The sequence below is a fragment of the Manis pentadactyla genome, chromosome 3, assembly GCF_030020395.1.
Source record: "Manis pentadactyla isolate mManPen7 chromosome 3, mManPen7.hap1, whole genome shotgun sequence".
Classification (NCBI taxonomy): domain Eukaryota; kingdom Metazoa; phylum Chordata; class Mammalia; order Pholidota; family Manidae; genus Manis; species Manis pentadactyla.
Window position 1 is genome coordinate 20,097,012 of NC_080021.1, and position 25,793 is coordinate 20,122,804.

General features: G+C 44.5%; 1 long non-coding RNA gene across 10 annotated transcripts in view; it reads left to right on the forward strand.

The window, feature by feature from the left end:
* Nucleotides 1–356: 356 nt before the first annotated feature.
* The window catches only part of LOC118932232 (uncharacterized), a 28,724-nt gene continuing 3,287 nt past the window's right edge, over nt 357–25,793 (forward strand). For 2 of the 10 annotated variants that reach the window (XR_008996186.1, XR_008996192.1), the window contains exons 1-4: nt 675–1,332; nt 2,057–2,864; nt 7,891–8,132; nt 16,352–23,294. This is a non-coding gene — a long non-coding RNA (uncharacterized LOC118932232). Of the gene's footprint in view, nt 458–674; nt 1,333–2,056; nt 2,865–7,890; nt 8,133–16,351; nt 23,295–25,793 lie in introns of those variants that run through there. The other 8 variants (XR_008996187.1, XR_008996190.1, XR_008996188.1 and 5 more) reach the window with 8 other exon arrangements.

Genomic DNA, 25,793 nt, shown 5'->3' on the forward strand with positions numbered 1-25,793 from the left:
GAATCCTATCAAGGAAGCAAAGACTGAAGTTCCTTTTCCTTCCTCAAATGTGATGCTTAAGTAAAATTCTGTTTCATGGAGTAGAAACACGGAGGAGTAGAAATGGATAGGGATTCTCCTGTCGGAGCAGTCCCAGAGGAGGCTGTAAGCAGCAGGACATCCCTTCAACCAGATGGGCCGCAGAGCTCAGAGCCAAGCAGTCAGAGGCTAGGGAAATCAGCGGCAGAAATGAGGAAAGGCTGGTTGTTGTGACGGTGGTTTATTCTCACAGCTGAAGATAGTCAGCCTGGAGGCCAGGAGAAGAGGGAGGAGATGAAGCACGCTTCCAGGCTCCCAAACACTAGCTGGCAGGCTCTGACGTTCCAAGTCACAGTTCAGGTCTGATGGGAAGCCGGTCCAGTGAGCTGACTTTGGGTGAGAGCAGAGCCAACCTCAGGGAATGCTGTGACGGGGCAGGGTAAGCTGCTACTCCATCCCCTTCTGTGGCTTTGCTTCATTTCTCTCGTGCAAAAGCCTCGGCTGTCCCTGGCTGTTCCTGCCCCCAGGCCCTTCCCTCCATGCCAGACCTGGGCCGGTCTTGATTTATCCAGTGACTTTGCTTTTGATTTTTTTTTCTGGCCCCTTTCTCCTCATTAATCTTGTTAATGTTTCCTTCGGTGGACAGCATACACCGCCTTTGTACTCAGTCTTGGATAGCAATGTGGGTCCTTTGGCTTATAACAATGGGGACTTACTTGGGTGAGTTACTTGATTTTCCTCAGCCTTAGTTTTCTTACCTTTGTGATGGGTGCAATTTGTAATATATAGCATTATTGAGAGAATCAGATGACACATAAAGTTTACCTCCAAAAACCCTCCCCAAGAAACGTTATTGCTTCTTTCCTGTCCCATCTTATCTTACCTGCCCATTAGAATCTGGGGAATTTAAATTATGTGCAGATGCCAGGGGGCCACCCCACCCCTCACTGGGAATCGGTACTCTAAAAGCTCCTCGGGTGACTGTGTGAGACCCCCCAGCCCTGAGGCACTGCTGTTACTGTGCTCAGTGTTTCTCCTATTCCGATCCCACTGGACCTGACTCCTAAAGTCAATCTGTCTTCCGTGTTCTAATCTGACAAATAGGGGATGACTCAGGTTTTGTGTGCTGGATTCCTCCCCTGTGTCCTGGATATTTGTTTTTGTTGGTGCCTTGACAGGAATAGGGCCATATTCTCTTCTGGCTCTAAGGTGGGGGGAGAGGGTGGATAAAGATTTTCTGAAATGCTGTGGCAGAGATCACCGGCTGAGTATGAGACATTCTCTGGGATGCTGGCTGAGCATCAGAAGGGTCAGGTAAGACTGGTGAGCTGGCTGGGCAGATTTCCTGTCCTTCCTCAGCAATGCTGAGGCAGGAAACCAGGCAGCCAGGCTGGGGCCACCTGGGTGAATTTAGAAATCAGGGGATTGGTGATTCCGAGGTGCTGTGGACAGCAGGCTGCACCTGTGAGGTGTGGTCTGGGAAGAGAGACAGGTGTTCGTGAATGAAAATGGCCTCCGGGGTTACTCCTTTCCTTCTTGGTTACATCTCGCAAGAGACCTTCCAAGCATGTGCTCGGGGTGGCTAGGTGGCTGGTGGTCATCAGCAGATACTCCCGCACAGCCCAGAGCTGCTGCCGCTCTCAGCCTGAGGGCCTTCTCCAACCACGAGAGCCTGGCCTTCACTGGGTGGCAGCCTGCAAATACTGGGAAATTAATGGCATTGGTGCCACCTCACAGAGGGACAGAAGATGGTGGGTGAACACCCCAGCTTCCCTGCCCCTTGGGGGGATGGTCCTGAGGCATGCTCTGCAATTTCTCAGGGTGTCTCCTGGGAGACTGGGCCCCAGATTCCCACAGTGACAGCACCCTCACCATGAGCTCTTTGCTGACTTTCCTCCCTTCCCTGTCTCCCTCCGCCACTCCCTCCATAGCCTTCCTGGGATCACCTCACAAGTAAGCTACTTGGACCCCAATCCTTGTCTCAGGGTCTGCTTCTGAAGGCAAACATCTATCTTTCATCAGCTTTTCTTATTCATAGGAGTTTTACGTCTCTGGTCACACATCCTTCCTGAGGGGCAGATCAGTCAGTATTCTCTGAGTACGTTGCAGAGCTCACCACTCCATGTCTTCATTGTTTTACACACATCCCTCCTTCTGGAGCCTTTGTGGGTAGGGAGAGGAAGGCAATCGTGACAAGGGCAGTGTTTTCCAATCTGCAGGTTGTGAACCATGAGGGTGTCACAGCATCCATTTTTTAAAAATGAAAGGAAATGGATATGACACATCAGAGTGTACCACACATCGTGAGGGTACATACTGTTAGGTGAAAATTTCATTTCAGTTGTATGTGAATATATTCACATGTTGGCAAAATATATTTCTTAACATGAATTAAGGTATAAAATGCTGGAAGCCACTGCAGGGGTGGGTCTCTGTGGTCTTTGTCTCCTCAGGATCTGTTCTTCCCTTTGCCTCCATAAACAGAGCCTCAGTCATCCTTCCAGCAAGGAAAGGAGACATTGCCCGTGATCGCACCTAGTCTGGGTGGGACCACCCATCAAGGGATTCCATCATTCCTTGGTCGGAAGATGGTCGCCCGGCTCAGCAGGCCATGAGACGATTGTCCCAGGGAACTTGGATGGAGAGAGGACACACACTGGGACTGAAACTAGTTGAACTCACTTCCTTCAATGGGGATGCCTGGAAGTTAACATCCATATTTTTTCCTGGTATCTAGATTTTTGAACTGCCTCGATTTTTTTTTTCTCCCTTCCAAGATTTGGTCATTCAGCCATTGGGTTGGTTCTGTGAAGTACCTGCAGACCACTTTATTTGGTACCCCTTAGGTAAGTGAAGTTGTTTGTTGCTAAAATCAAAGAGCCCTCCTATACCTGAGGGCTTTGTGGTTAATTTCAGTACTTTGTGCCTGTGTGACTGGAAGTTTACTTAACTGTTCTGAGCGTCAGGCTTCTCTCTTGTAAAATGAGGAATGCCAGATTGGAGGGCATAGATCATATATATATGGCCGCTGGCTCTAGACCCTCAGTTAATGGCAGCTACTACTGTGGATCAAATTTTAATCATCTTTGTTTACTAGTGATGATCTTCCACTTATTAAATATCTGTGGAGTGAATGAATGAATCCACCTGACAAATGTGGATTTTCACAACTAAAATCCACACTGAATTTATTAGATATTAAGTTTTTAAATAGCCTAGGCTATTGAACATGTGACTTATTGCTCACAAACTTAATATGAGAAAAATCTTCATTACCTGGAGTTAGGCAAAGAGTTCTTCTTAATGATAACAAAAGCATAATCTATAAAAGAAAAGTTGATAAATCTGGACATCGTTGAAGTGTTAAGAGAATAAAAAAGACAATGTAGAGACTGGGAGAAAGTATTTTGCAAATCACATATCCAACAAAGGGCTTGTATCTAGAATATATAAAACTTTAAAAGCATATAACAACTTAAAAATGGGCAAAAGACTTAAATAGACATATTGCCAAAGAGGACACGTGGAGGACAATGAGGCACATTAAATGGTGTTCAGCATCATGAGTCAGTAGGGAGAAATAAATTAAAGCCATAAAGAAATACAACTAACTACACACCTATCAGAATGGCTAAAATAAAAATGTTGGCAGTGCCAAGTGCGAACAAGGATGCAGAGCAACTGGAACTCATCCACCCACATTGCTGATGGGACTAAAAAATGTCTAACTACCCTGTTAGACAGTTTCTTATAAACACACACCATATGGTCCAACAGTCCCCCTCCTGAGAAGTGAGAGGAAAACTTATGCTTGCAAAAACCTGTACATGTACATAGAGCAGCTGTGATCATAATCATCCCAAACTGGAAACCAGTCAAATATGTCCATCAGTTGAACAGATATACAGACTGTGGTATATCCATGCAATATAATAAAAGTCAATCATAGCAAGGAATGAACAATCGATGCACACAGTAAACTGGATGAATCTCAAAGGTATTATGCTGAGTGAAAGAAGCCAGCCTCAAAAGCTTCCACACTGGATGATGCCATTTTAGGAGGGTCAGGGGATGGGGGAGGGTATGGCAGTAAACAGAAAGCACCAAGGAGTTCTTTGTGGCTGATGGAACTGCTCTGAGCCCTGTTTATGGCGGTGGTTTCGTAGATTAAAATTCATAGAACTGTGCATAAAAAAATCAGTTTTCCTGCTTGATAATTAAAAAAACACCTTTGCAAAAATCATATAGAGTGAGACTGTATTCATTTGGATACCTTGGTATCTTGTAGACCTGCCCTGTCCAGCTCAGTAGCCACTGGCCACACGTGCCCAGGCTGGTCCAACGTGAGGTGTGGAGGAAGTGTAAAGTATGTGCTGGACTTAGTACAAAAGAACCCACATTTTTTTTCAATATCTCAATAATTTTTATGTTGGTTACATATTAAAACAATACTATTTGGATAGATAGGGTTAAATAAAACGTGTTATTAAAATTAATTTCACTTCTTTCTTTTTGCTTTTAAAAATATTCCTAGAAAGTTGTAATGACAATGTGTAGCTCGGGCTCTGTTTTCATTGGACAGCACTGTTCTGGGTGACACATGAGGGATGAAAGGGGAGGTGGGGGGAGAGCTGGACCTTTTTCTCTCCATCTCCATAGGTGGGTGTGGGATTGCCCCACAGGGCTGAACAGGACCCGTCAGTCCCCTGTGTTCCTGGCTCTCCCCCCCTCCCAGTCTGGCTGAGACGTGATGCCCCTCTCAGTATGGGCTCCACTGCCTGTCTGTCTGGCTTTTTCTAACCTCTGGAGGAGCCGAGAGCAAGGTGAGAACATTTACCAGAGGTGGAGCAGGTGATGGGTTGGATGTGGAACATCACCAGGCTTTGTGAGGCTTGAGATGGAATTCATTTTAGCCACTAGTTAGCTGTGTAGCTCTGGATCATTCTTAACCCTAGTTTCTTCATGTGTAGAGAATAACAGTTCCCCGGTGTTTCTGCTCCTCACAGGGCTGGGGTGAGGACAAACAGGAGCAGGTGGAATGACCCAGTGGTCCTTCAGGTGATGATGATTTTGTGCTGGTATTGCCGCTTGGTGTGGTGGTTGCTCTCTCGCCTCAGCCTCTGATTTCCCTCCCCCCCCCCTGTCCCTCCCTCTGCCCCTCCTCTCTGTCTCTCAGTTGAACTCCACCGGCACTCTGCCCAGCTTTTGTCCCTGATTCAGCACTGAGAAATGCCGAGGCAAGCATTCCCATGAAGCTGCTTGTCAGCAAACACCCACTGCTGCCTCCAATCCCCGCCGTGTGTCAGGGACGGGCCCGGGCTCCACGCAAGGCCAGGGTTGTGCCAGCTTCCAGGGCTGACTCGCCCCACATGGCCTGCTGCCCAGACACTTCAGTGCTGTGCTCCCAGCCTGTGAGACTGGGAACTGGAGGCCCAAACAATGCAACAGTCTGGGGAAGAGGCCCGCCAACTGTCTACACAGGTGGCAGCAGTTTTCCTGGATTCAGTTTCAAAGGCATAAAAGCCTTGGTTTCAAGCCTTAGTACCTGGTCTGCCTTTTTCACTCTCTCTCGTTCACCTTCAGTTCCACTGAGCTTGTACTGCTTACCTTGTTGCTTGCTTCCTACTGCTCCCTGTCAGCATCAAATATTAGGTAGGTACAGTGGAGCTTATCAGCTATATAGATTTTCATCAGAGATGCTTATAGGTACCTGTCCAGACATGGCATGTATGCGACTCTGTGGAGGGGAAGTTAAACAGACATGAGTGGTCTTTGGAGCTGCCACATAATGGTGGTCACGACTGCTACCTGGTAGGGTACCTTGACCAGCACCAGAATTTTGAGAGCTACAGGGTCCTGTCAGATCCCAATTCCAGAGGGCTGTGGTTTAAAGGTCCCTGAAGCAGGCCTGGGGTGGCACCTCAGGCCCTCCAAAGAGCCCCATTCCGTGCAGGTGTCAGTGTGGCTTGGTGGCCAACCATATGGGTTTTGGAATCTGGCAGCTGTTGGTTGGCATGCAGGCTCTTCTCCTAGGAGCCTCCTGGGTACAGAACCTAATCTTCCTGGGCCTTGGTTTCCAATCTGTGACCTGGGATCACAAAACTTGTCTCACAGCTCGTTGTGAGATTGTAATGCCAATGTAATAGCTGCTGCTGGGTGCCAGGCACCATGCCAGCCGCTCACAGGGGTTTTCAGATTTAATTCTTACAACAACCCCCTGATTCGGGGATTGTGTTTATCTTCATTTTACAGATGAGGAAACTGAGGCTTAGAGAGATTAAATAATATGCCCAAGATCATACAGTTGGCAAATGTGGGAAAGGGGACTTGAATTCTAGCACTCTGTCCCCATGCCACCCGTAGCCGACCTCCATGTCTATGCTCAGGTGGAGACACGGTGGGATGCAGGCAGCCGAGGCCTCCCTGGGGAAGCAGGGAGGTAGCAGGAGTTGCGACTGCAAGAGCTAAGGTCTAGGTCTCCAGAGGATGCTCCATTGTCCCATCGATGTCACTTACAAAACACGAACTCAACAGTAAAATTCGAGAATTTCAAGATGGCGACTGTAGAGCATTAAACCCCAGTTCAGGGCCTTCTGGGCCTGAGGCCCAGTATGATGATCAAACACTCATGAAGCTGATACTGTTTTAAACGTTTTTCATGGTATAAACTTTTCTAAAGTGAGAAGTAAATGCTTACTTTGTGTGTGTGTGTGTGTGTGGCTCTGGCCTTGTATCAAGTTTGTTAAATTGGGAGTGGACTCACCTATGTGGATGTGTAAACACTTGTCAGCAGCTCAGCCTATGTCTCAGAAAATGAGTGTCTGGGCAAGTCTGCTTTACACAGAGTCTCTGCTGTCCCTGCAGTGGGGCTGAGGCCCATACAAGGACTCTGGAGCTTACAGTGCCCTGCCCTGCCCAGTTCAGAGAGTGTTTAGTTCAGACCTTCCTTGGGGCGTAGAAGGGTGCTGTGGCTTGTGGCTTCGATTGCAAGGACTCCAAATACTTGGGTTGATGTTTCCCAAGTAGGCTAAATACTTGGGGTTATTGGCCAAGCTCCTGACGGTGCCATTTTCTAGCCATTTGACCTTGGGCAAATTACTTAACTCTTTTGGACCTGTGTTTTACCATCTATAAGATGGGTATTTGACACCCATCTCCTATGACTCTTTGGACATGATAAGTGACAGTGGTGTGAAAAGCACCCAGCCTGGTGCCTGACATGTGTCGGCTATTCTGTGGATGTGGACCACTGTTATTATTCCTGAATTTAAAGTAGCTGAATTCAAGAATTTCGTGTGGGGGGGGCAGTTCATTATCAAACTCGAATAGTACCAGGTATAAGATGAATGAATGAATTCTGAGAATTTTTCTCAGTAGTTGATCATCTAATAATACTACTTGAGATGTGTTCATTGTTTTGTAGTTTAAAAATCACTTTTTCCTTACCCATAATTCCATAATAGCCTCACAAAAGCCCAGCTAAGTATGAAGAGCAAGAAATGTATTATCTTGTTTTACAGATTGAAAAGCTAGAGGCTCAGAGATTTACAGCTGCTCATTCATTCAACAGTCCATTTATGAGCACTTACTATGTGCAAGGCACGATGTTAGGTTTGGGGATAAAAATGAATGTGATTCTTTTCCCTGCCCTTTTGAAGAAATTACTGTGGGCCAGGGCAGGCGGAGCAGGCTTACAGAAGGATGCTGAACTTCAGGCAATGTATTTGTCAGGATTAATCAGGTGATGGTGCAGGAACAGCACCAATAAATTTTGGTGGCTTAAAAAAAAAATGATTTCTTTCCCATTCATGCTGTTGGTCCATCCTAGGTGAGCTCGTGGTACTGCTTCACCTAATTTTCACTCCAAACCAGACAGATGGAGTAGCCACAGACTGGAACATGGCTGGTGGTTGCGGCAGGAGGAAAGAGATCTGAGAACACGTTTCACACCAGCAATCAAATTCTCCGCACACGGGCCAGATTTTTAATATGGTCCTACTCACCACAGGCGGCAGGGCAGACAGTGAAGTTCTACCACGTGCCCAGAAGGCAGAGTGCTGGAAATATTTGGTTAACTCCAGCTGGGAAGGCTTTAAAGGATGAGTAGGAATCAGGTGAATATCAGTGGACCGGGGTTTGGTGGCGAGAGTGGAAGGTCAGAGATGAGGCTGAGCCTTAAAGAGATACAGGAAGAGGGGTGTGAGAGACAGGAGGAGAAATGTGCAAGCCACTGGGGGAGGAATAGTGAGTCTGCCAGTCTGGCTGGAAGAGTTTGATTGGGCAGTTCAACAAATACCGACTCAGCTCCTATTGTGTGTTAAGTGCTGGGGATGCAAAGAAGGAAGAGCATGGTGTCTACCTTTGAGCAGTTCACAGTCTAGTAGGAGAGCTAGATTTTGCACATAGAACAATGGGAATCAAAATATAAGAAAGAGTAGCCAGTGCTTATGCTTGCCACGTAGTCTTCCTCCATCTAGACACATCTGAATTCATCTGATCACCGTTGTAGCTCCAGGAGTAGCTGCTATTATTATCCCCATCTTATGGCAAAACTGAGGCATGGAATGGCTAGTGGGTAGCAGGAGGTGGGCTTCAAATCCAGGCCCTCTGGGTCCAGTGCCTGTGTTCTTAATTGTAACAGCTTCACTTTACTGCTTTTTGCTTGGCAACTCATGAGTTGGGGCTCTTCCCATGATCTTGGATGGGACGTAGCTTTGCCTTGAGATCCGAAATGACAGATGGCTATTGGCTGCCTTGACCTCCGTGTTGGAAATGTTTCCAAGATCAAGCTGTGACTCGGGGGGGAAAGAATGATGTGATTAATTGGCAATGCCTGCCATGAGTGTGAGAGGCGGTATCGTCCGCACCAGATACTTGGTGACCCTGGTCTATTTAATGCCTAGAGCAGAGTGGGTTTAATCAATTTATTAACAAACACAGAAACCCGAAAGCAAACAACTAATCCATTGAAGGCCTTCCTCACTTTTCTGTTTTCTTACTTTAAGACTCTATCATGCTTAAGGCAGCACAGGTACTCCTTGTTTGAACAGTTAGCTTGCCTTTCTGGAGATTAATGTTGAAAATATCAAAACTGCAACCCCTCAGGCAAACATAACACCTTAATTGTCAAAACAATAAAAATATCAGCCATGGCAAATGTTCAATTCATAGCACCCCTGGTACACTTATCATCTGGGATGGCATGGCAATGGTTCTACTAATAAAAAAAGGATTCTAATTGCTGAGTCTGATTTCTGTACAGGGAAGAATCCATCAGCTGACTTGGGGAATTCAGCCATAACAGAATCCAGCTGTAGCTTGCATCAGTAGCGGAATTTCCTGCCTGGACATGTTGGGAGGCTTTCCTCTGCAGGGAAGGTTCTAGGAACATTGTCTTTTCCCAGCCCCACTCCCAGTCTCTTTTCTTGGCTTTTCTTTCTTGGGTACCACTTTTCCCCATGCTCAGACTTTCATTTCTTTCATATTCTTTCCCATACATTCCTAGGAAGGGATCTCAATTTCAGTTGCATGGAGATGCCAATGAGGATCTTAGAACTCAGTTGATAAATAGGTTTCTTCTCCAGGGCCAGCTCCCCTTAATTGCCTGTGGCTGCTGAAATGCTGAGTTGAGGTTTGCAGCGAAAGCCTGAAAGCATATTGGGATTGATTAGTGATGTCTGCCATGCGTATGGGCTAGGAACAATAATTTGTGTAGGTGCCCACTGGCTCTGCCAAGGTGGAGAGCCTGCACTGTTCTCATGGCTGTGATGTTAGTAAGTGAGCTTGGGCTTTGGTCCTAGGTGATGCAAGTTCAAGTCTTTTCTCTTCCTATGTGAATCTTGGATGCGTCACTTATCTTCTTTCAGTTGTAGAAAAACTTGGGTGAAAATAATCCTGCTTATGGAATGAATGTAAAATATTGTAGGACTGATGCACATTTATTCAACAAATATTTGTTGAGCAGAGTGTGCGGTGCTGGGGATACAGTGTGGATGTGGTTTCTGCCTGCACAGAGCTTATAGTCTAGGGTGGGGATATATTTGTTTCTATTGCTGTGTAACAAATCACCACGGATTTAGAGGCTGAGAACAACACACATTTTAATTTCACACTTGCTGTGGGTCAGGCTTAGCTGGCTGCTCTGCTCAGGGTCTTAGAAAGTTGCAGTCAAGACGTCCACTGAGCTGTGTTCTCATCTGGAAGTCTGGAGGAAAATCTGCTTCCAAGCTCATGTACCGTGTTGGAAGAATTCACTTTTTTACCACGGTGTGACTGTGGGCCCTGGTTCTGGTTGGTGGTCAGGCGGATTCTATCCGCAGGTCCTAGAGGTAACCCATGACAAATAGAGGCCTCCTGCAGTTCCTGGCCACACGGGCTCCTCCAACAGAGCCAGTTACTTCATCAAGCCAGCAGGGGGTCCAGTCAGCTGTGATTGAGTCTTATGTAACCTAATGTAACCACAAGGGTGACATTCCCATTACCTTGCTATATTCTATTCATTTGAAGCAAGTCACGGTCCTTCCTATAATCAAGAGGAGGGGATAATACCAAGGCAGGACAAAAAGAGGCAGGAATTCTTAGGGGTCACTTTAGGGTTTCTCCACTGCAGACACATACAAACAAGAGTTTATAAGAGGATATGTGTGTGTGTGTATATATATACATATATATATATGACATATACACAATAACAATAGTGTGATAATTCTCATGACAAAGGGAGATTCAAGGTATAAGAAAGCACATATCCAGGCACTTGAATAATCTCATTGTAGTTAGGGAGGACTTCCTGGAGGATGCAGCTTTTTGAAACTGAGACCCAGATGGAAGTATGATTAGCTCTATCATAAGGTGCTATCCAGATATGACTTCATCTTTTTTTCATTACCATGTGCCACCCGGAATTGGAACAAGTCTTTAGATCAGGTCTTTCCAGGACTGATTACAGTCATGCCCTTTTCGTAATTGCTCTGGGATCTCTCCTTTGTTGATGCACCCTGAAGAAAGTCAGCTCCTGGGCTCAGGTTTTACAGGGTGGCAAGGAGATAAGTACCAAGCCAGGAGTCTTGGTCATGGGTCAGGAATGGGATTCTAGGGATGCTGCTGTCCAGCCAGTGTCAGTTCCCCCCACTGGGAGGGAAGTCCCCAGGGGTTGCAGGACAGAGTGAGGAAACCACCATCTGTTTCAGATGGGGCCTAAGGTTGAAGGACCTTGTCAAAGCTTTTCCCACTCCACACGGATCTGTTTAGAAGTAGAGCAATGACAGTTGTCATCCAAAGTCATATTCTAATTTATTAGGATTCTGATAGACAAATCTTACAATAATGCATCATAGCTTTGAGTATTTGCTGTGTGACAGGCACTGCCTAAGCCCTAAGTGCTTCCGTTGGCTTACCCGTCTCAAGAAGCAGCTCTCTCCATGTCTTCTAACACACAAAGTGCTGGCCCAAGGTTGTCTTCCCCTTTCCTCACCAACTACTAAAATTCTCATCCCTTTTGTATCATCTCAAGTCTCTCCTTTCCTAAGAAACTGGCCATGTCCACTGCAGCGCATGTCAGCAGTACCCCCAAGGCCATTAGCGCATTAGCCTCTGTCTTCGGTCACGTGCCAACAGGAATCACAGCATTTTGGTGCTCCGTCCACCTGTCCCTTTCTAATACACTTCTGCCTATGATCCCTCCCCAGGACAGTCTGACCACCTTCAGCCTGGTCTCTCTGCCCACAGCCCCACTTTCCCTCTGCTCCATCCTGGGCAGTGCAGACAGATTGGGCTTCCTAAAATTTAGCCTTGATTGTGTCACTCTACCACTCAAAAACTTTCAGTGCCTGATGTTTAATCCACCAATTTTACTTTCAGCAATTTATCTTCCAGCCATACTTAGCCATGTGTGGAATGATGACTTTTGTACATACTGACTGATGCACTACCTACAATAGCAACAGATCTGAAACGACTTGCATACCCATCAATGGGGGCTTGCTGATGAGGTCTGGTACATTTACATTGTGGTTTTTAAGCCTGGTTGCACATTCAGGTTACCTGGGTGTGGTACACTACAATGAATACAAATTCTCTGCCACTCCTCCTATTGAGAGGTAGAGTAAAATTCCCCTTCTCTTAAATAGGAATAGCCCTTGTTTAGGGACCTGCTTGACCAATAAAATAGGATCAAATAGATGGTCTGAGACCTCCCAGGCCAAGTCATAAGAAGCTTTGTAGCTTCTGCACTGGCCTCCTGGCACTTTGACTCTGGGATGAGCCAGCTGCTATCTAAGAAGTCTGTCTGAAACCTCCAAGCGAGCTGCATAGAGGTGGGGGAGAAAGGGAGAGAGGGAGAGGAAGAGGTCCGTTTGGTCCCAGCGGGGGCAGCCAGCCCAGCCCAGGCCCCACCCATGTGAATGAGGAAGCCTTCTTGGACATTCTAGTATCTGCAGACATGATAACCAAGGGGCCCAGCTGATGCTGGAAGAAAGGCCCTAGATACGTGGCTCCAACTGAGCCACCCGAGCCACCCAAGCCACCCAGTGAGGCCCTCAGTCACTGTGGAGCGGACGCAATTCTGTGCCCTGCCCCAAATTTGTGAGCATAGTAAAACGGTTATTGTTTCATGCTTCTAAGTTTTGAGGTGGCTTATTAGAGATAAATAGCTAACTGGAACTCCTGGACATCTTTCAAAATCTCCCCAGGCCACTCTACTGAACAACCATGTTGAGAACCACTGGTGTATACAGTTAAATGCTATCTACCCTTTTGAAATGAATAAAGCAGCTCTCTTTGGCTATCCAGGGACATCATACAATGTTGAGGGAAAGATAGAAAGTTACCAGAACAATTTTTATACTATGCTACCATTTGTGTTAAAAAAAAAAATATATATATGTAATTTCTGGAATAATACACAAGAAAGTTGTAAGTAATATTTGTTGGCTCCAGAGATGGCAACTGGATGGCTGGGAAACAGAGGAAAATTTTTGCTTAATACTCTATGATAGCTTTTGCATTTTAGAACATGTGAATGCTTTGAATCAAGGGTAAATAAATTCTGCCTATTGCTTACCTGGAAAACTCTAAATCCTTTAGCCCGATCTGGCCTGAGCCTTCATTTCCAGGTTTGTTACTCACTTCTCCTATTTTATACCAAAAACTGGTTGTGGCTCTTCTATATAATTTTACCATCTCCTCATTAAAAACACAAACCTTTAAGTCCTCCTAGTAGCTGCTGGAGTTTTGAGCACACCCTCCCCAACACCTTGAAGATTTTGGCTCCCAGCTCACTGTCTCTCTCCAAAACTACTGCCCCAGTTCTTGGCGATTCCAGTACTGTGTGACCCAGTGCCCTCCAGCAACCTTCTCTGCCAGCTTACCTGGGCCACAAACTCCCACAGTCATTCCCTAGAAGGGTGCTGTCCGCTAGAACTCTCTGTTTTGATGGAAATACTCTTTATGATGCTGTCCAATAGAATGGCCACTAATTAATTAAAACCTAAATAGCCCCATGTAGTTAGTAGTTTCAGGCATTTTTAAAAATTCCATTTTGTTTTATTGTGTTTTTTTGTAAACTGAAGGTTTGTGGCAACATGCAAGTCTATTGGCACCATTTTCCCACTGTTCCGGGAAGACTTAGAATTTGCTTACTTCATGTCTCTGTCACATTTGGTAATTCATGCAATATTTCAAACTTTTATTATTATTATATTTGTTATGGTGATCTGTGATCAGTGATCATGACTCACTGAAAACTCAGACGATGGTTAACATTTTAACAAATTATTTTAAAATGAGGATACGTACTTATTTTTCTAGACATAATGCTATTGCACACTCAACAGACTACAGTATAGCATAAACATAACTTTTTATGCACTGGGAAACCAAACATTTCATTTGACTTGCATTCCTGAGATAGTCACTGTATTGCTGTGGTTTAGAACTGAACCCACAACATCCTTGAGATATGCCAGTACTACGTTGGACAGCACAGCCTGGACCATGGAATAACCACTGATTGTGTCCCCTTTGAATTGCAGTTTCAAGAACCCATTCTCTGCCACCTTCTAACTGTCCAGTGTAGTTCTTTTAGTTCCTGACTCCAGTGCCTGCCTGACTTTCTGAGACCTGCCATCCAGTGACCCTGTTGATTTTTCCCAGTCCTTTATTTTTTTGAATCATCATGTCCTTTTTATCTAACTTAAATTCTAAGATCCTTTATTATAGTCACTCCCTTGCATACAGCTTCAACAAATGTGTCCCTTTTTCCCTTCTTTGTAGGTGCCTGGCTAAAGCTCAACCCTTGTTAAATCCATCTCTCTGCTCTCTCCTTGTCTCCAGACTTGAAACTGAACCTATCTGGAGAAGAACAAAAGGATGCTGATGTGTCGCATGGGGACTCAGGGCTGCTTACCCAGCACACATTTCCTTCTTCTGTTCTCTCTTCCAGACAGCTATTGTGAACCTTATCCTCACTCCTCATGCTTCTAATACCATCCCTCTTCTTTCTCAAGTGATAAACTTGATACCTTTTTCAAGGAGAAATCTTAAACATCAGAGGAAATGCCCAGGAACTCCCACCACTTTATTTCCCAGTTTATCCGCATCTGATTTTATATGTTTTGCCTTCCCTCACATTTTTGATCAAAGCCTCTATGCTCCTCTTTAGGGCTGGCCTCTCTCGTGTGCTGTATTTCACCCTCTTTCACCTGTCAAGAACATCATTAGCAATTCTTCCCTCAAGCAATCATCAATGGATCACTCATAAGCATATACACGTGCTGTAATTTCTCTTCCTCAGGGCTTTGCATTGCTGTTCCCTTTACCTGCCATGCTGTTCCAGTAAATATTCTCAAAGCTTGTCTCTTCATTTTCTTTGGGTTTTTGCACAAGTATCTCCTGACCATACTATTTAAAATTGCAAAAATTTCCCTCTCCCTATCCCTTTTTCACTTTTCTTCACAGTAGTTCCTGCCATCCGATGTGGTATAGACTCATTTATTTGATCCTCCAAAGCAGGGCTTTTTCATCTTTTTTTTTTCTTTTCATCTCTTGATCTAGAATAGTGTCTGGCACATAACAGACCCTAATGAATGTTTGTAGAAAGAACAATCCGGCGACCTCCTTTCTCTTATATTTCTGCTGGTTTGTAGCAATGGTGTGGTTTTTCCTTACAAAGAGAGACAGCTTATTCAGAATGATGTTACCATGCACTGCTCACGCTCAGACGTTCTTACAGAGCAGAGCTTCTCAAAGCTCTGCATTTGAATTGCGTGGGGATCTTGTTAAGATGCAGCTTCTGATTTGGCAGGGCTGGGGTGGGGCCTGAGATCCTGCATTTCTAAGCAGCAGCCAGGTCATAGAGACGCTCTGATGCAGACCACACTTGAGTAGAAGGCTTGCTCATCTTAAGCCTTGTTCTTCTTCTTTTTTTAAAAAATAGGGTGAGCATAAATATTTACACAGCACATTTACATGTTTGCAGTTGTCAACATGACCCTGAGTTCAATCAGTTCTGTGGGCAGTGCCTCTGTGGCTGTAGGTCACAGTGTTGATGGCGAGCTTCATCCATCAGTGTGCGTGCCCTGGGAGGAAAGGCTGACCAGGGCAGCTGTTACATGATGACTGCCCATTGTTCTGCGAAGAATTAGATTTTCTTTTTGTGTATGTGTGTATGTGTCCTAGAATATTATTATTGATGCTAATAAGTTTCCTCAGTGATTGTCAGATGAATTTGCCATGTTTTGGCATGAAATCAATGCCAAGACAAGGCCTGCCTTTCTGCTCAGGTTATTGCTCAGACGTCACTCTGCTTTTGTCTAGATAATAATGTGGGGTGTTTCCTATGAGAATCACCAGCAGCGGTTAGTTTTAAAATCACAGTCAGGGCCTCCCCATGCAGTCTGTACGTGCCACAGAGGGGCCAGCCGTTGGGGGCAGGGCAAGCAGAGACCCAAGACCAGCCAGCACCCCTTTGTCAAGCCAGGTGCTCTGGCGGGGTTACACTGCCCTTTTCACCTAGAGGGGGGGCCCTTTTTGCCAAGTGAATAAAAGTGCCTGATGTTTGATGGCTCTGGACCTGAAGCTAAAGAAACCTGTCTGGGAAAACAGCACGGAGCAGAGCACTCTGATTTTAGGGGAAGCAGGGATACTGGGTGAATGTAGGAGCACGTGGCCTCGTTTTCATCGGGATCAGCATCGGCATCCTCATTTACTGAGGGCTTACAATGCGCCAGGTCCAGGACCAATTGTTTTACACACATTGTCTCATTTGTTCCCTGCAACAAGCAATCCCCAGAGTTAAGTGTCATTATTCTTGTTATTATTTCATTCTCATTTGCAGAGATGTAAACTCAAGCTTGGAGAGGTCTGGCAACTTGGTTAGAGTCACAGAGCTGCATTAAGTATATTTGCAAAAATGCAAATCATGACTCTCAGGCAAATGTTAAATGATCCTATGTCAAAGATTTTATTTCACTGATTAATTAGTACAAGAACCAGTGAGATGTTAAAACTTACACAGAGAGCTTTAGAGAATTTAGGACTATGCAGACGATTTAACAAAGAAATTGAAGGAAAGTGTAGTAGGCTGAATAATGCATTTCCCCCAGGATGTCCACATCCTGCCTCTGGAATTTGTGACCATGTTGCTAACTTACACATAAAAAGGACTTTGCAGGTGTCATTAAGGATTGTGAGATGGGAGATGATTTTGGATTATCCGAGTAGGTCCAATGTAAACGCAAGCATCCTTATGAGAGGGAGGCAGGAGTGTTAGGGTGAGAGAGAGAGAGAGAAAGAAGAGTGGAAGCATAGGTTGGAGGGATGTGCTTTGAGAATGAAGGAATGCAGGTCACCCTTGACGTTGGAAGAGACCAGGAAACAGACCCTCTTCTAGAGCCTCCAGAAGGAACCAGCCCTGCTGACACTTGATTTTAACCCAGTGAAACTGATTTTGGACTTCTGGCTTCTAGAATAGGATAAATTTACATTGTGTCCAGCCCCTAGTGGTGGTAAATCGTTAAAGCAATGATTTGAGTTACATAAAAAGCTGTTTAATGTCCAACAGGGCTAAACGTCATAATCCTTGGAACTAATTCTCTTACTAGAGTTAAATTATTTTCATTTTTACTGGACTAGAATATACATACAAGTTAACCTCTGCTCCTACAGAGATGTAAATTGCCTAGACAGTAGGAAATCAAGTCCAGGACTACACTGAAAGAACACTCAGTAAACTTTTCTGCATATGCTCAAGTTTCTCTTTTGGACAGTCAGGAGGTGGAGGAACTAGATTTGAACCAGGTTCTTCTAAGTGCGAAATTCATGCATTTAATTGGTAAGGGACACACCTTCTCACTAGCATTAGTAGACTAGCACGGCAATCTGAGACAAAAGAAAATTGTGCATAGGAACTGAGAACACAGGTCGAAGATTGCCAGGGTGAGTGCACCAGTCCCTTCGTGGTGCTTCCCCTAAACAGAGGACCACAGAAAGAGCCTTGCCCCCTTCTTAACTCTGGCAGTGCACATTCCTGCTCTAGCCCTCAGAAAACCAATGTCATGCTTTTCGTCGGTGGTTCAGATAGGATTATTGTTGGTGTGACTTGAGAGAAAAGTGGTGGGGAGCTGAAATACCTGCCTGCACTTCTCCCCACCTTGCTCAGGAGCAAAGGTGCCTGAAAGTCTCTTCTTTTAAAGTATATAACTTGGTTAAGCATCATAACACCTTATCTGCTAAATGCTCATAAAGGTTTGAATTGCACATGGTTTGGGGAAGGGAGAGGTGAAGACTTTGGGACTGGAAAACAGCCAGCAGGAGCATGAATGGTGTCAAGAACCAGTATGGCATTCTTAAAGAGATGGTGCGGTGAAGGTCCTGACTGTAGTCGGGAACTTTTGTAGGAAAGTGAGATCTTCCCTGTATGGTTGGACAGGTAAAATGTGGCCAGTGTCTTGATTGAGGCTAGGGATGTAGGTTTATCTTACAGGGCAATCATTCTTGACATGGACTGAGCAATAGAATAAACTGGAGAGAATTAAGAAATACTAAGACACAGACCCTGTACTAATTTACTAGAACTGCCATAAGGCAGTACCACAGACTGAGTGGCTTAAACACCAGAAATCTACTTTCTCACCATTCTGGAGTGTCAAAGTTCAAGGTCAAATTGTCTTGGAAACCCCAAGCAGGGTGGTTCTTTCTGAGGCCTCTCTCCTTGGCTCGCAGATGGCTATCTTCTCTCTGTGTCTTCACAGGCTCTTCCCTCTGTAATTGTAACTCAAATTTCCTCTTCTTATAAGGACATCAGATTGGATGAGGGTCCATCCCAAAGACCTCATTTTAACTTAATCACCTCTAAAGATCCTATCCCCAAATACAGTCACATTCTGAGGTACTGGGTGGGGCGTTAGGGCTTCAACATATGAATTTTGAGGGGAGGGGACACAATTCAGCTCATAACAGACCCTGTCTCTAGATACTGATTCAAGTGGTCAGGAAGGGGGCTGGGGCTTTGGTATGGAACTCTCTATTTCAGTGCATGCCCAGGAATGAGAACCACTGCTGTGGGGTCCATAGTGTAGGTGACTAGGAGTGGAAGCTGGGCATGAAGTGGGCAGAGTTATATGCTGGTGAAAACCTTGTGCCTGGCACCCCACTGCCCTCACCAGTGGGTGGCTTTGGGAAAATCACTCGAAAATGTTGAGATTTGGGAGTTCATCTCTAAAGGGAAGACAGCGCTTTGCCTGCTTCCAAGCAGGACCAGGAGCTTCCTTGAGGTTCCTTGCAGCTCTAATATTTTGAAGCAGTTGTAAAAAGCAGATATGGTGGTGGTGAGGGTTAGGGGAGAGAAGAGACACAGTTTTAATGTGCTGTGACCACCACTACAGCCACCCCATCCTGGCACCGTTATCACCAGAGCAACCTTATGATGCCACCATCATCATGAGCATCATCCCCGTGCCACTGCTGTCCTGTTGCCTGCTGCCATCACCCCTCCTCCCCAGCTGGCATCACCCCTGGCAGTTCTAACAGCAGCAGCTGGCTGCCCCACGGTGATAGTGACACAGGCAGTCATACACCATTTTAGAACTGGATCACGGAGGCCAAGTCACTCATTTCATGCTGGAGGAAACTGAAGTCCAGAGAGGTTAATTGACACATTCATGGCCCTAGAGCTATTCAACAGAAAACCCAAGTCCCAAATCCTGTCCTTTGGCCTCACATTGAATCCTTCCCACGTGACCTCATCACAGCCCATCTGTGGGGAGGCTGGCCACCGAGACCCCCATATTTCTCTTGTGCTCCGTATTTCTCCTCCCAAGGGGCTGAAATATTCTGGCTTAAGGGTGGGACATGACTCTTCATTGTTTTCAGTTAGGACTTGGTCAATAAACAGTGACGTAAACCCGAACAAACACGGACTAAGCAAAAGAGAAACTTACTGGTTCAGGGAACTGAGAAGAACAAGTGCAGTCCTGGTTTCAGGCATGGCGAGATCCAGGGCTCACGTAATGTCATCATGTGTCTCCTTCCCGCATGGCTTCCACACTGTTGGCTCAGTCTCAGCCTCCATCCTCCGAGTCCTGTCAGGCTTCTGGGACAGCAGGAAAAATGCAATCTGTTTCTCAACAGTTCAAGCAAAAGTCATGGAATTTGATAATTCAGAAATATTTGTAGAGGGTCCACTCTGCACCAGGCATTCTTCTACAGGCTGAGGATGCAAAGAGGAAGATACAGAAGAGCTTCTGGTTGTCATGGAAATTTCACATGAGAGCCTTTGTGGGTTCTGATTGGACTGTGTTTGGACATGTGCCATCTGGGAACCAATCACGTTGCCAGGAGTATGTGATGTCCTCATTGGCTGGGGCTGGCTATGTGTCCCTCTTAAGGAATGCCAGCTTCCTTTTGAGTGTAGGGACTGCCACGGGTATGTGTGTGGTGTGTCCCCAGGGCATAATCCAGGGACTTGCCCATAATGAGCATGAGAGAAGTGATGTCAAACAAGTGAATGAACAACTGGGCAAATTAGCAAAAGAGTGTATGATAGGAAGATGTACAAAAACATTAAAAGGGGACAGATCCAAACAAATCATAAAATGATGTCAGTTACCAGTCAGAAAAAGTATATGATATTCACCGTAGATTTGTTTGCTAAATATATGCACTGTATATGCACTTGTTCCTGTCAGAACAAGAAAATCCTGCTCATTATTTAGAGGGGCATTAGAAACAAAATGAAAGTTGTAGTTTCTTTCAGAGCTGTCCCGAGGGTTAACAAACCCAGGGGTCACTCTGCGCTTCCCACTTTGAGGAGCATGTGAAAGAAGAAACGGAGACAGCTCACAGCTGGCAGCTAAAATATGTTGACATCGTGAAGTAAATGCCTGCCTTTTTCACCTTTCCACTTTCACTGTCTCAGCCGGCTATGGGCACCTGGGAAACATTCTCCCCACCGTCTGATGTCCTTGGGCACAGCTGCTCAGTTCCTTTGATAGAGGTTGCCCTTGATGTTCATTTTATAATGATTTCAATTGGTAAAAAAGAACAAGGCAAGAAAAAAAGTGTAGAAGAAAAATTTATACCTCTAAAACTTAGCAAGTAAAAGAGCCTTTCATTGGTCCAAGATCCTGCAAGTTTGGTTCCATCTATCTTGTACAAAACCTAAGTGGTCAGCACTTGCAGGAATGGGCATAATTTTAGTCATTCTACTGCTCAAGGAAGGACATGTAGAGGACTCATTGGGAGAGGCAAACTAAATTATTAAGAGGAACCTGTATTTGAGCAAGAGCTCAAAAGATATGACTCAGTATGGAAAGACTAAATCTTTGAAGAAATAAGCTAATGCTGTGAATTCATGATGGGCATAGAAAGTATGCCTGTAAGTAAACTTGTTTCCTAACTCCAAAAGACGCAGTTAAGAGGGGTGCTCATAACATTTCAAAAGACTGAAAGAATTACAAATATTAAGTGTGAGTGGTTTCAAACAATGGTCATAAACACATGGATTCATTATTTTTGGAAGTGGCACTGTTTGAAAAGATAAAGTCCTTCACCAGTTTGGATAAGGTCATGGATGACAAACGAGTCTTCAGAAACTGGAAGATGCTCTTATTACGGCCCTACCCATAAGGGACAATCACATCCACCCTCAATGTTTCTGTCAAAGGCAGAGTGTTAGACAAGCATCCAGATGGATCACAGGCAGGCCCAGGAGAGCTCTTAGCAATGCTTTGGAATAAACAAGGGGATCTGCTGTATGTTTTTTTTTTTTTTTTGACATGGGGGGTTATCACTAGAATTACACCATGAAGGAATAAGCAAATAAAAGAACATGATGAATAAAGGGCTTTTTATAACTTTTAATTTTTAAATAATTATAGACTCATAGGAAGTTGTAAAAATTACTCAGAGTCACACATACCCTCCACTTCCCACGACCCCCAGTGGTTGCATCTTATAAAGCTCTAGGACAATATCAAAACCAGGAAAGTGACATTGATGCATGATCATTAAGTAGACTACAGACCTTATTTTGCTGTCACATTTCTTTAAGCCTGCGTTCATTGTGTGTGTTTGTGTCTATGTAAGTTTATTCCATGTACAGATTCATACAACCACCATCACATCCAAGATGCAGAGCTGCTCTGCCACAGCAGAACTCCCGCATGCTGCCCCTCATATTCCCGCCTCCCCGTCCTCCCGTCTCCCCTGGCAATCACTGATCTGTTCTCCATTTCTACGGTTTTGTCATTTTGACAATGTTCTAGAAGTAGAATCATACCTCAAAAGGTATGTCATCTTTCACGCTGACTTGGGCCTTTAGCTTGATTGCCCTTGAAGGCCATCCAGACTGTTGCCTGTACCAATAGTTTGTCTTTGCTGTTGAGCAGTATTCTATCATATGCACACATGGGAGTTTGCTCTACTGCTCATCTATTAAAGGACACTTGGGTTGTTTTCAGTATTTTGCTATTTTGAATAAAGCTACTATGAATATTTATGTACATGTTTTTGTATGAACAGAAGTTTTCATTTCTCTGGGATAAATGCCCAGGAGTGTGATTGCTGGGTTATATGGTAAGTGTGTGTTTAGTTTCAGAAAAACCTACCAAACTATTTCCCACAGTGGCTGTACCATTTTACATCACCACCAACAGTATATGAGAGATTCCATTTCTCTGTATCCTCATCAGCATTTGATACTGTCATTGTTTTTCATTCTAGCTATTCTAATAGGTGTGTAGGGGTGCAGCGCTGTGCTTTTGATTTGCATTTTCCTAGTGCCTGATGATGTTCAACAACTTTTCTTATGTTTGTTTGCCATCTATATCTCCTCTTTTGTGAAATATCTTTTCATGTCTTTTGGCCATTTTCTAATTGGATTGTATGTTTGTTTTTTGAGTTTTGAGAGGCCTTTGTCAGATAGGTAATTTGCAGATACTTTCTCCTATTCTGCAGCTTGTCTTTCATTCTCTAAACAGTCTTTCACCTCCAAACAAGTAGAGGTTTTAAATTCCCTTTAAGAAAAGCCTCACCTCTACTTGAGGGCACTGGCCGTGGCCACTCCATTGGTGACTGCCCCTGAGGGCAGATCACGGGTCTCCTTCCCGTTGGGGGGTGCTCATTCAGCCTTATCACAGCTCACTCCTGCAATGGCTGAGCTCTATTATCAGTACCTAGTCAGTGTTTCTTCGGACATCACAAAAAGATGAGCTGAGAAGAGTGGTCTACTATCGAGAGAACAGCTTGAAGGGCCAGACCTCCCTGATCCAGAAAGTGAGTCTACAGGCATCATCTCCTTAGAAAACTGGAAAATACTCCATTATCAGTACAGAGTAAAAGCCAGCCTTCCAAATGCCAGGAGGCCTCTCAGACCATTTCACCAAAACATAAAGTAACAGACTTGAGTTCACTGGATACATTGAACCAACAGCGAGCCAAAACACACATGGAATGCAGACCCAGGAATAATCTCAAGTCTGAGTCATCCAATGTGCTTGTCTACATTGATTGCATTCACCAGATAAAAGTCAAATCTACTCCACAAGGCAAACGCAGCCTCCGCTCATGTTAAGGGTTGCTGTCATGGAGACAACAAGAGGAGATTTTCTGACACGCTGTTGGCATGAAAGGTATGGATTACTCTCCATCTTATGTAAATTCCCACTGAGGGATAAAAGATTAAAAGGAAAATAATCATGTTTTCTTCATTTTCATTTAGGGTAATAAAATCCTTTAATTCCTTCTTGGAAAAAGAGGCCACAGCTGTCCTGTCATAAATGGTAAGACACTTTACTTGACATGTTGCAGGAACTCAATTTTTCACCGAAATTTTGACCGGATGGTTAGACCAAGTTATGTTTTTAAGAGGAGATAGGTTTTCTTTAAACATATGACATAAGCCAATTGGCCTCAAAATGAAGAATTAAGAATGAATTGTACCAATCTTGATTTCTGAAGTGGACAGAGAAATCTTATCCTTCCTGCCTCTCCACATTCAGGTTGAGTGGGTCCAAAGGAGGGCAAACTATTAGGTAAAGACTATTTCATAGGGTCATGAAGTGAACATTGGATGTGTGCTGCCATAGAAGTTGTTCTCTTTTCCTTTAGGCCACAGCCCCCAACTTTCATGTGAGAATGTACCTTACCTACTCTCAGCCCATGCGGTTGCTTCAATAAATGACTGTATCTCATTTACGGTGTTTGATATAGGTGCTGTTATTATTACCATTTGCCAGTGTGAGATCTTTTCAGGCAGGGTAACTTGCTCAAGGTGTCAAAGCTGGTAAGTGGGAACCAGAAGTAGAACCCAGGCGGTCTTACTCCTGAGCCCATATACTCAGGCCTTCCTGCTCTGCTTCTGTCAGGCTGAGTGTCTATTTTTGATCTCCACCCGTAGCCCAGAAAAATAGTTACTCCTGGTTGCTTTTCTCAGGGATGCAGGAGAAGTGTAGAGTGATTTTTAGGTGAGTCATATGGGGAAGTTAATCTCATTTTGGGATTAGGGTTGGGGACATTTTGTTTTTCCCTGATGCCCTCTAGGTTCAATAAGGAAGGGAAAAAAAGATGATAAGGGGATGAGATAGAAATGATTGTATTCTTTCTTTGCTCAGGTAAAGGGTAGGCAGCTTGCAAGCTGTGAAGTTTAGGGTGATCCAGGGAAACCAACTCCCAGCTGCCAGAAATGTATCCAGTGCCCGGATGCACCTGCCTTTGGGCTCAGAAAGTGTTGGGAGTCAAGTCAGATCCCCAGGAGATCCAGGACTCACATGCCAGAGGCACTAACACCCATAGGAGGAGGGGGTTCTGTCAGTTTTGTTCACTGCTGGGTCAATGGCACCTAGACCGGTGCCTGGCCGGGTAGTGGCTTCATAAACATTTGTTGAATGATAAATGAAAGAAAGAATGAATGTATCAATGCTGGCAGGACTTCCTATTTCTTCAGTCACCATGAAGGTAAAGGACACCTAAAATAGGGGGATGTAGATACCCCTCAGAGATTTTTAGCTGCCATACATCCTGATTTGATATTTCTAATAGTTATATGTACATCAATCTTTCTTTTAAAAAAAAAGGTAACTCCTTTTTCTTTGTCTCCAGACTCCCCTCCCACCTGCTAACTCAAGCTCTTTAAAACCTAAAATAACTTACCTTGATCTTATTATCTTTCTCTGTAACTTATCTTTACTTCTTTCAGCCATATTTCTTACATCATCTACAGTAGTTTCTACTTTCTCTCTTACTATGCATTCCTCAGCCCATTGCCGAATACCCAGCTCCCTCACCCCGTCAACCCACCAAAGTATTGTCATCAGTGTCAACTCTTTAACCAATCCAATGAATGCATTGTAGTTCTTTATTTTAATGAAATATGCTTTAGTTGCATTTGAGGGAGCTTCCCACTCAATGTTACAATTTTCTTTCCTTAGTATCTGTGACATTTGATCCTGGTTCTACTTAGTTCTCTGACGGCTCTTCCTTTGCAGATTTCTCTTCATTCATGCTTTTACATGGAATCCATCCTCTGGCCACTCTTTGTCTTGCTCCATACTTTCTTCTTCCATCAGTCTTGTGTGTTTGGGTTCATGAATGGTCACATGATCCATCCAGGCCAATCAAAGTCTTCCCTGTGAATTCTGTTAGTCTTACGAGGAGGAAAAGTTTTCCTTTGTTGGAGACAATTGGCTTTAAAGATCACATTCGTCTGGAGCTTCTAGGGATCATCTTTTTCAGGAGCTGAGTTGAGAACTTGAGAATAAAGACGAAGAGAATATAGAAAATATTCTTGAGTATATTTTCTTGAGAATAAAGAAACTACTTGAAAATAAAGTAAAGAATAAAATTAAGGATATTCTCAAGAAATACTTGAGAATAAAGAAAAACAGAACTTGAGAATAAAGTCAGAATATGGGCAAGAAGAGTGACAGGATATGTTTTCATCATGTGAATCCTGGATCGAGCCATATCTGAAGCTTAAATTAATGCTGGACTCTAAAGTCATATGAAGTAATACATTCTTTGTAATAATTTGCATTGCTTTGAATTGCATTTCTGACACTTGGAACCAAGCGTCCTGAAAAACATACCTCCGCTGTCTTCTTGTTTCCAGTCTGGTCCTTGTAACTACAACTTCCACGCTGCTGCCAGAGGGATTAATATAACTTGTAGAACTGGAAGTTCCATTGTCCTGTTTAAGATGCTTTAATGACTCCCCAGAGCCTCCGCAGGGGAGGCAAACTCAAAGGCCTTGAGGGAGCAGGCAGACGATGTGGATGAAGGAA